Raw genomic sequence first — 10,961 nt, 5'->3', positions numbered from 1 at the left:
TTGAGAGATCAGAGAACCATCTACATTATATATACATAATTTCAATGTCTTCAGATCAAACAAAGTTACAATGAGCACATTATTAATTACTCTATTTCCCCCCTCAAAATAGTTATTGATTTACAACATTATTCACCATATAATATATATATATATATATAGATGTATGGAGCTATTTTCTTTTAAAAAAGAGACTAAAGCATGTGCAGAGTATATAAATATATGATATATATCTCTTCTATATAATTGATAGATAACGGAAATTCTTGATTTTAAGAGTTTTTTATTTTTTTAATGTTAACTTTAACAAAATATTCTTATATTTAATAGAATATTCTTATATTTAATACTTAAACTTAAATAAAATAAATAATTAAAAAATAAATAAAATATGATATTTTTGAGATATTTTATAATGATAATTATTTAAAAATAATAAATAATTAAACAAATTAAAACATGATATTTTTGTGATATTTTACAATGATAATTATTTAAAAATAATAAATAATTAAACAATTAAAATATAATATTTTAGAGATATTTTACTATGATAATTATTTGAAAATAATAAAATCATACATTTTATAACTAAAATAAAATTTAATTATATTTAAACTCACTTATTAGAATAATATCATATTAAATAGATAATAGAATCTACTTTCAATTAGCAATAAATTGTTTTTTTTTTAAAAACTAGTAAGAAACTTAAATTTAAAATCCACGTATAATACTTAATATTACATTAAACATATAATATATATAATTTCCTGTTGTCATTCCAAAATTAAAAAATTAGAACAAACATAAATTTAAACAAAAATAAATAAATTATTTAATTAAAATAAGATATTCATTTGAAATTTATATGATATTAATATAAATTTAATAAAATTAATTAATAAATTCTATAAATAAAACTAAGCAAACGTGTATCACGTTGCTTGTATCTAGTACACATATACATATGATATGAGATATTATATTCACACCCTAAAATTTATATTATAAAGACATCATATTAGTTGTTAAAAAAACTAAAATAAACTTTTTTTTGTGAAAAAATATATTAATTTTTTTAATTAATATTAGTCTATCTATTTTTAAAATATGTACAAGTAACATATTGTTTTAAATCTGTAATATAGTTATTAGGAAAAAAAACCATAAACAAAAAACAATCATGATGTATATGATCTTCGGGAATGAATGACATAGAGGCGTGAGAAAAATAAAATAAAATTAGAATATAATTTATTTATTTTTGGTGTGTGTGATGGGTGCTTAAATATATATAATTTGGAGGTGTAAATAGCAGTACCATATATATAAATCAATAATAGGATTTATATTATATTATACTTCAATTTAAGCACAGTCCTATATAATTTTAGAGTAATGATTTGTATACCTAAAATATGCTTTTTAAGATAGTAGATTCTAATTTTAATAAATGTAATTGATTATATTAAACTGTCACATTAATGTTTGAGTGTATATTTTGGATTCACATATTATTACTCGTAAATTTATATTTTAGAATTTTTATAACAAATCAAGGAAGATAATTGTAACCTAACTTTAGTAAAATTTGTATTTTTGTGATTTTTATTAATATTTTAGTACTAAGTTTGAAAGTTATTATTGATTCATTTTGACAACAACAAACTTGTTATTAAATTAATTTTTTTAATGATAATAAGTAAAAGCTTATTATAGGAGTATAATATAATATACAAATCTTAAACTATAAGATAAAATTATTACAGAAGCCAATTAATAAGAATATAGATTAATACCCGTTACTTTGAGTGTCCTTTCATTTAGGGATAAAAGATTCTTTCTTGAATTTGGAGTTCAAATAAAATCTTGTATTGATCAGCAATATACAAGTACGTACTCCGAAAATTTATGGCATAAACGGTAGCTATAGAATTCAGTCACTAATTTTATATATGGTTTTCGAGGTCTGAAGATCAAAGCCAATCAGTCCAAACCGACCAACATCGTGACATTCAATAACGAAGTAGTTATTCAAAACTATATATATGTTATTTTTATTTTATAATATAGAATTTTCTTAATAAATTTCATTTCTTAGTTTAGCACTACTGCCATTAGAGACTGCACACACATAAATATATATATAATAAATTTATATTAGGGAGTTAATTCCAAGATATATATTTTTCCAAGAATTAATCTCCATCCCAAAAAAATTAGAAAGCTACACAATGACCGAAAGGCCCTTTTAAAGGTACGTCAAAATAAGTGGTGACGAACCACATGATGACGCGTGTCAGTGTGTGATCGTGGTTGGAGGGTCCCACCTCATGCAGTTCCCACGTGAGTGAGAATGCAGGTCACATGATTGAGGAACAGGGTAAGGTCCAAGAACATGAAGGGGCCCAGCCAACTCGATCGAAGTGGCCACGTAAGGAGTTTCCTAGATCTGATCACGTGCTCATTATCTCTCTTCTCATCTCATTCAGTCCCACGTTGTGGCTTGTGGTTTTTGCCCCTTCGTTTTATATAAACGAGGTTTTTTTTATCCAATTATAAGGCCAAAGCTTATTAGCTCATATGCATGCATGCATGCATGTTATGTTTTTTGTTTTTGTTTGTTTTTAATCCAAACAATCATCAGAACTCACTTAATAATGGAAAAACAAAAATACATTCACTCCTTAAATTTCATGACAAGCGCCATTTTTCTTTTTAAATAAATATTATATTAATGTATATAAATATATTTTTTTTAAAAAAAATTAAGGAAGCTAATATAAATTTATACACATATTTAAAAAAAAACTTTAAAAGGGTCAAAAATTAATTATTACAAGAATAACATATAATTTTTTTTTCAAAATTTAGAGTGACCCGTGCATGGGTTCGTCCTGCATAGTCATATTAATTTGTTCCCAAGATACATTATACTAAAATATAGAGAAGATCCATCATTGATTGTAGTATTATACTTTTTTTTTTAAGTATAAGAGTCATTATATTTGCACCATATAAGAATATATATATAGGTACTCATTAATTAAAAAAATTAACTTTTAAAATCATTTTTAATACATTTTCTCAATATTTTTTTTACATTCTTTAATTTTATTTTTTGTTAATTTCAATAATTATATTTTATCTTGTTTCCATAATTTTTCAAAAAAATAATGTATAATTTTTTAGAAAAAAAAACTCTTACTTTAACAAGTTTTTATATTTTTTGTTATAAAAAAAAGTAGCATTGATGACGTGGCAAGTGGTCCCTGGACACGTGGCTGACACCTGGAAACGTTCTCGCTAAAGTATCGACCAGAAGACACATTAGAAGCAGTGCAGACCAGTCTTACCTGCGACCAGTCTGGTCGATAGTTCCGCGTACAAAGCAACATTTATGGGAAGATCTTTGTGAATCCCGAATTTATCTCACACAATCTCCTGGATATCCGATTATTCAGGAGATAATATCTGTAACAATCTTTTGTAACCCCCCTTGAGCCTATAAATAGCAAAAGATAGCTCAAGGAAGGGACCTTTTTTTTGACTTCTTAGCTTTTGAATCATTTGAGACTATAGCAATTCTCCTAGTAATATTGTATTGTTCTTCAGAGGTAAGTGAAACTCATTGAACCCTAGTTCATTGATCACTCCTTTGACACTTAGATCAATATCAGTCTAAGTGGACGTAGGTCATTACCAAATCTTGGGGCCGAACCACTATAAAATACTGTGTCTTATTTACTTTTGTCATTACGTTCTTCTCATCATATTCATTCATATCAAGCATATTTTGACTCCGTGTCAGTTGGCCAAATCTTGGGTCAACATTCTGGTGCTTTCATTGAGAGCTTGACATATCATTGAGAACTAATGGCGAAAGCTGGAAAGAAAACTGGACAGGCGGCCGCCGCTGCACCGTCAAACCCACCTCCTCCTCTTCCTGCAAGCATGGCAGAGGATGAGCCACAACTGGACTTTGAGGAGGAAGAAATGGATAATGCAACGTTGAAAAGTACCCTGGGCGCGTTGCAGGAAGAGCTGGCTAGTCTGAGAGCCAGTCAGGAGACTGCCGCTGAAGTTATGGCGCGGCAGCAGCAAGAAATTGAACGGCAGCGCGCGGAATTAAGCGAAAGGCAGGCGGAGGTGGACCGCCGCCAGAGCGAAGCCATGGCAGCCCTCGAGGCAGCCTTGCAACTGGCTAGAAATCAGGCTGCACCTGCTTCACAGCCTGACCAACCTGCTAATGGGCCACCTCAGAGGGGTCCCAATCCTAGCCCACCGATCCAGCCTTCAAGTCCGCAGAGGCCAGAGCAGCCCCATATGCCTCGTGACGATGTCCCACTGGATCCTGAGGCGCAACCACCATCCCAAGATGCTCGGGGTAACCCCCCGCAACAGAGGCAGAATAGGGCCGAGCATCAGCCTCGCAGTCCTAGACGCCATAGGGATGATGGGCCAAACCTACCGAACAGAGGTCAGCACCCTCCTGGTAACAGGAGGGACTCAGGGTTAGGCTCTGCGGTCTGGGGACCCCCACGGCATGATAATGCACGGGGACACCACGACCAGCGTAGGCCACCCTCTAACGCTCGGGACGTTTCAGCCAGAGACGGGAATAGAGGGAACAGTCTCTCCCACCATAGCCAGTCGAGGTTCAGAGATGGCCACGGATATAATGAGGCCGACTCAGGCAAGGGAAATGCCGGTGAGAGAGGCGAAGAAAGAGGTAAAGGCAGGAGCCAGGTACCTCAAGACGAACAACCCAACAGACGAGACGCTGGGGGGCAGCCCAGACAAAATAATGTCTTCAACCGGCTCGGGGGTAGCGAGCAGCGGAGAAGAGACGAGGACCTAAGAGATGTACTCAACGATCGCCGTGAGCGGCATGGCGAGAATGTCCCCCCAGCGACAGAGGCCACAGCGATTCCTGCCGCTGTACAGGCCCAGATAGATGCCCTCAACCAGGCAGTGCAGTAGCTGGTCGGGGGAAGAACTTCTCACATCGACCACGATAGGAGGAAAGGCACTCCTTTCGTACAAAGGATAGCTAATGCCGAAACCCCCAGCAAGTTCAAAATGCCTACACTCCCAAACTTTGATGGATATGGGGACCCAGTGTCCCATGTCAACAAGTTTGAAATTCAGATGGACATTCAGAAAGTGTCCGAAGACGCTCGGTGCAGGATCTTCCCTGCAACACTTTCTGAAGCAGCGCAGGAATGGTTTTTTAAGTTCCCTCCTGCAAGCATAGTTTCCTGGGAAATGTTCGTAAGGGAATTCTACGGACAGTTCTACGCAGGTCGTGTGCATCCGACTGAGGCAAACCAGTTGGTCGAAATTCTCCAACAGGATGGGGAGTCAGTGAAGGACTACATCCAGCGTTTTATGCGAGTAGCAGCTGGAGCGAAAACAGTCGGGGACGAAGGAAAAATGATGGCCATAACTGCAGGAGTTAAACGTCGTTCTCCCCTCTGGAAAAGTCTTCGAAAGGAAGGAGTGAGAACTACCCAAGAGTTTTTGGACCGGGCTGATCGCTACATCAAGCTCGAAGAAGCCATTGCCGACGATGGAAAGCCCTCAGGCAAGGATAAGAAGGCTTCCAAACCCGCCAAAGCCGCCAATGGGTCCAAACCTAATGGCAACGGCAAGGGCAACGGGAACGGTAATGGCAATGGCAAGAGTGGTGGAAAACGGTCGTATAACGAGCCTTCCACCTCCGACAACAAACGAGCCAAGGGTAATCGTTATGAACCGCGGTTCACTAACTACACTGCCCTTGTTGAGTCTCGGGGGGAGGTTTATCAGGCCACGAGCTCTAGTGTGCCTTACAAAAAACCTGGCCCCATTCGAAAGGATATTTCGAAAAGGGACACCACCAAGTTCTGTCGTTACCACAACGACTACGGACATGACACTAATGAATGCAACCAGTTGAAAGATGAAATCGAGTTCCTTATTAGACAAGGACACCTGAGAAGGTACGTACGGGCCTCGGGAAATTCCCAACGAGAAGCTCCGAGAGGCAACGAGCAAGCGCCCACGCGCCAGCGCTTGCCACCCTTACAGCCTGCCCCCGTGACTGGAACACTCTTAACCATCTGTGGAGGCCCGCACCTCGCGGGAAATAGCGGAAAGGCCAGAGAACTTTATGCTCAGACTCTGCGCCACAACCAGGACATCGAGATGATGACTGTGGAGGACCGTGCGCCAAAAAAGGCTCGGTCAGAGGAAGGGGAGATAACCTTCTTTGATGTCGACGCCCAACACGTCAGGTTCCCACATTCCGATCCGCTGGTCGTGGACATCCAGATGGCAAACATGATGGTGAAGAGGGTACTGGTCGATACAGGAAGTTCAGTGAATATCCTGTATAAATCAACACTGGAACGCATGAAATTGTCCGTGAAGGACTTGGAGCCCTGCAATAAAACGATATACGGCTTCTCTGGAGAAGGACTCGCCCCAGCCGGATTGATCAAACTCCCAGTAACGACTGGTACAACGCCTGCAACAAGGACATTACTCGCCACTTTTGTAGTGGTCGATTGTCCTTCGACGTACAACGCCGTTATTGGAAGGCCCATACTGGTTGATCTACGGGCCGTCATCTCTATGTGGCACCTAGCCATGAAGTTCCCAACAGACGCGGGGGTAGGACGTGTTTTGGGAAACCAAAGGGAAGCCAGGGAGTGCTATAACGCCTCGATCACAAAGGCGAAGAGTGGAACACCGAAGAGCACTAACTCAGATAGGTTGCAGATGGCAGTTGATACGCAAGCCCAATCCGGTGATGAAGTCACCAAATAGGGTGTTGCCCAAAGTGTGGATAGAGATTTAGATCCTCGCTTTGGGGATTTTGAAGAAATTGTCGGACCTGTCGAGGACCTGGAGGAGGTCCAATTCGATGAGAAAGACCCGACTAGAGTCATAAAGGTTGGAAAAAACTTAGAACCTACCACGAAGAACGCACTGGTGGAATTCTTGCGAAAGAACCAGGAGGTTTTCGCCTGGTCCCATAAAGACATGGCTGGTGTGATCCTCAAGACAATATAAGCCCGTATCGGTCCGAAAGCTGGTGTGATCCTCGTCAGGGGGATGCATGCTAATCTGTTTGTAGCCCGAATATGCATCCATGAACGAGAGGATCTCGTGTCCTGCAGTTGCATTGACCAGCTGATCGATCCTCGGGAGTGGGAAGCAGTCTTTTGGGCAGGCTTTATTGAGGTCTGTAAAATCCACACAGGTCCACCACTTGCCGTTAGGCTTGGGAACAAGTACCAGATTGGAGACCCACGATGGATAAAATGCCACCCGGATGAACCCATTCTCCTTTAGTCTTTCGACTTCTTCTTTTAAGGCCCTTGATCTATCTTTATCGAGCAGCCTCCTTTTCTGTTGCACAGGTGGAAAGGTCTTGTCTATATTCAGGACATGGCTGATTACTGCAGGATCTACCAGGTAATGCCCTTCGGACTGAAAAACGCAGGTGCGACTTACCAACGGCTAGTCAACCACATGTTTAAGGAACAAATCGGTGTAAACATGGAGGTATATGTGGATGACATGCTGATAAAGTCTAAAAAGGCAGAAGGGCATGTAAGGGATTTACAAGAATGCTTTAGTGTGCTAAACAAGTACCAAATGAAATTAAATCCCCTCAAATGTTCCTTTAGAGTTGGATCAAGGAAGATTTTGGGGTTTATTGTAAATTCAAGAGGAATCGAGGCCAACCCCGACAAGATAAAAGCCCTGATCGACATGAAATCGCCAGAAAGGATCAAAGAGGTACAAAGTTTAACCGGGAGGATCGCGGCCCTAAGTAGATTCATTTCGAAATCAACAGACAAGTGTGTTCCTTTTTTTAATCTACTTAGAGGAAACAAGAAGTTTGAATGGACAGGAGACTGCGAGCAAGCATTCCAGGCCTTGAAGGCTCATATGGCACAACCTCCCATCTTATCAAAGTCGATCGAAGGAGAAACTTTGTTTATTTATCTGGCGATTACTGAAGTTGCTGCCAGCGCGGTGTTAGTACGAGAGGAGGAAGGCATACAGAAAGCAGTCTACTATGTCAGCAAGAGACTGATTGGGGCAGAATTAAGATATCCACCAATAGAGAGGTTAGCATATTGCTTGATCCTGGCCTCTAGGAAGTTACGCCCCTATTTTCAAGCTCATCCTATTACAGTTCTAACTGACCAGCCCCTTCGGCAAGTCCTCCAAAAACTAGAAGCGGCTGGACGATTATTAAAATGGGCAGTCGAACTGGGGCAGTTCGATATAACTTATTCACCGCGAGCAGCAGTCAAGGGACAGGTCTTGGCCGACCTTATTGTGGAGTTCACCGAACTTCTAGACAGCGAGCAGTGCGAACAACCTGAAGCGCCCGTGCCTCAAGACAAAACTCCTTCGTGGAAGCTATTCACGGATGGTTCATCCAACGAGTCCCACGCTGGAGCGGGAGTGATATTGATAACGTCGGAAGGGCATCGATTTCACTGCGCCATCAGGTTTGACTTTACTGCATCAAATAATGAAGCGGAATACGAAGCACTCCTCGCTGGATTGAGAATGACAAAGGATATGAGCATAAAGACGCTTGATATCTACAGTGATTCACAGCTGGTAGTGAATCAGGTCCTGGGAGAATACCAAGCGCGAGGCTTGAAAATGGCGGCCTACTTAAATAAGACAAAAGACTTGCTAGCCCAGTTCACAAAGTACACCCTCCAGCAAATCCCGCGAGATCAGAATTCAAACGCAAATGCCTTAGCCAAACTCGCGATCGCAAAGGATGCTGACACCTTGAACATCATGCCAGTTGAAAGACTGAGTAAGCCGAGCATACAAGCCACAGAATCCAGTATGGAGATTCGGATGGAGGATACGTGGATGGCGCCTTTCTTGGAGTATCTGATGAATGGTACAGATAGGAACAAAGCTAGAACTCTACAAAGGCGAGCTGCTAGATACATACTGGTCGACGGTGTAATGTACCAAGAGGATATTCAATGCCACTACTCAGGTGCGTTACACTAGAAAAAGCTAAGGAACTCATGAAAGAGGTGCATGAAGGCTTCTGCGGAGATCACGCTGGGGGGCAGAGTTTGGCAAAAAAGATCCTAAGGCAGGGCTACTTCTGGGCAACGATGAACGAAGATTCCATGGAGTTTGTACGAAGATGCGACAAATGTCAAAGGTTCTCCAAGATTCCACGGGCAACTCCAAACGAATTGAGGCAGATGCAAAGTTCGTGGCCTTTTGCAGTATGGGGGATAGATTTAATTGGATCCCTGCCTACAGGGAAAGGCGGGGTAAAATACGCAGTCGTAGCAGTTGATTACTTCACCAAATGGGCCGAAGCTGAACCGCTCGCTACCATCACGACCAAAAAAGTTCTCGACTTTGTTATCAAGAACATCGTCTGTCGATACGGTTTGCCTAGAAAGATAGTTTCAGACAATGGGACTCAATTTGACAGCGACTTATTCACCGATTTCTGCGAAAGACATGGAGTCATTAAAAGCTTTTCTTCAGTTGCACACCCTTAGGCGAATGGGCAGGTCGAAGCCGTGAATAAAACTCTTAAAGACACCCTGAAAAAAGGCTTGAGGAAGCTAAAGGAGCATGGTCGGAGTAGCTACCTGAAGTCCTCTGATCGTATAGAACGTCTCACCGAGCTGCGACAGGACATACCCCATTTTCCTTAGCCTATGGATATGAGGCAATGTTACCTGTCGAGTTAGATCCCCCCTCACATCGACGTCTAACATACGACCAGGATCAGAACAGCCAACTAATGATGGAATCCCTAGAATCGATTGACGAAATACGGGAGAAGGCCCAACTCCGAGTCGTTGCATACCAACAAAAATTCGCCCGGTACTTTAACTCCAAAGTTAAAGAAAGAAAATTCAACGTCGGAGATTTGGTGCTACGACGAGTTTTCTTAAATACCCGCGACCCTACTGCTGGAGTGCTCGGACCTAATTGGGAAGGACCTTACCAGATTGAAGAAGTCCTCCATCCAGGCACCTACAAACTTGCATGCTTAAACGGAGATCTCGTTCCACGTTATTGGAATGGAGAACACCTGCGCAAGTATTATCAATAAACAACCCTTTTTAAAGGGCTGGCTTGTATTAATTTTTCTTTTTTACAAGTTTAGCAAAGAGGGTTAGCCACGCTATATGGCTAATCGCTCGTATTTGTAAGATTCTATTTCAGAATCACTCGTAAAGACATGTTTAGTCCATTTTCAATACGAGATTATAAGGGACTGTGTGCAGCCAGTCATTCTTGCCAACCTTTGTGAATTTATATTTACAAGTATTTGTTCATTACGTGTGTTGTTTTGCTGTATTACAAGTATCGTTTTTGCACACGAACAGGAATGTTCGAACAGGTCATGGTCAAGGCAAGTGACCAAGGACCTAAAGCTCCTCGATCACTTGGGGGGCATATAAGGCACATCGATAGCAAAGCATACCCGCAAGGTATGTAAACACATGAACAAAATGAGTGAAAGCATGCTAGAGTACTTAGAGTATTTTTCAAAATTTATATTTTGTTAAATCATGCCAAAGTACTATGTTAAGTTCGGTCATACGGACAAGTGTTATAATAAATGAAAATATTATAGCATCTTGCAATCTTTTACACTGCAAGCATCACTGCTTGGATGTAACTGTTCAAGTAAAAGAAAAGATTTACTGCCCGTACAGTAAATTCAAAAAAGAAAATATTGTCTTTACTTCACGACCCGTGGGTCGTGTAGCCAGAAAGAAAGAAAAATAATGGAAAAGTTTAAGAGGCATTTGGGGCCGGAGGGTCGTCACAGGCATCCTGGATAGCAGCATCCTCAGCAGCAGCTTCTTCTTCTACGACAGCCAGGCTTGGGGAGTCAGGGATCCTCGCTCTTGCCTCCTCTTCGACCAGTTGGGCAGCACAGC

The sequence above is a fragment of the Humulus lupulus genome, chromosome 2 (assembly GCF_963169125.1).
Source record: "Humulus lupulus chromosome 2, drHumLupu1.1, whole genome shotgun sequence".
NCBI lineage: Eukaryota > Viridiplantae > Streptophyta > Magnoliopsida > Rosales > Cannabaceae > Humulus > Humulus lupulus.
This window is presented reverse-complemented; position numbering follows the sequence as displayed.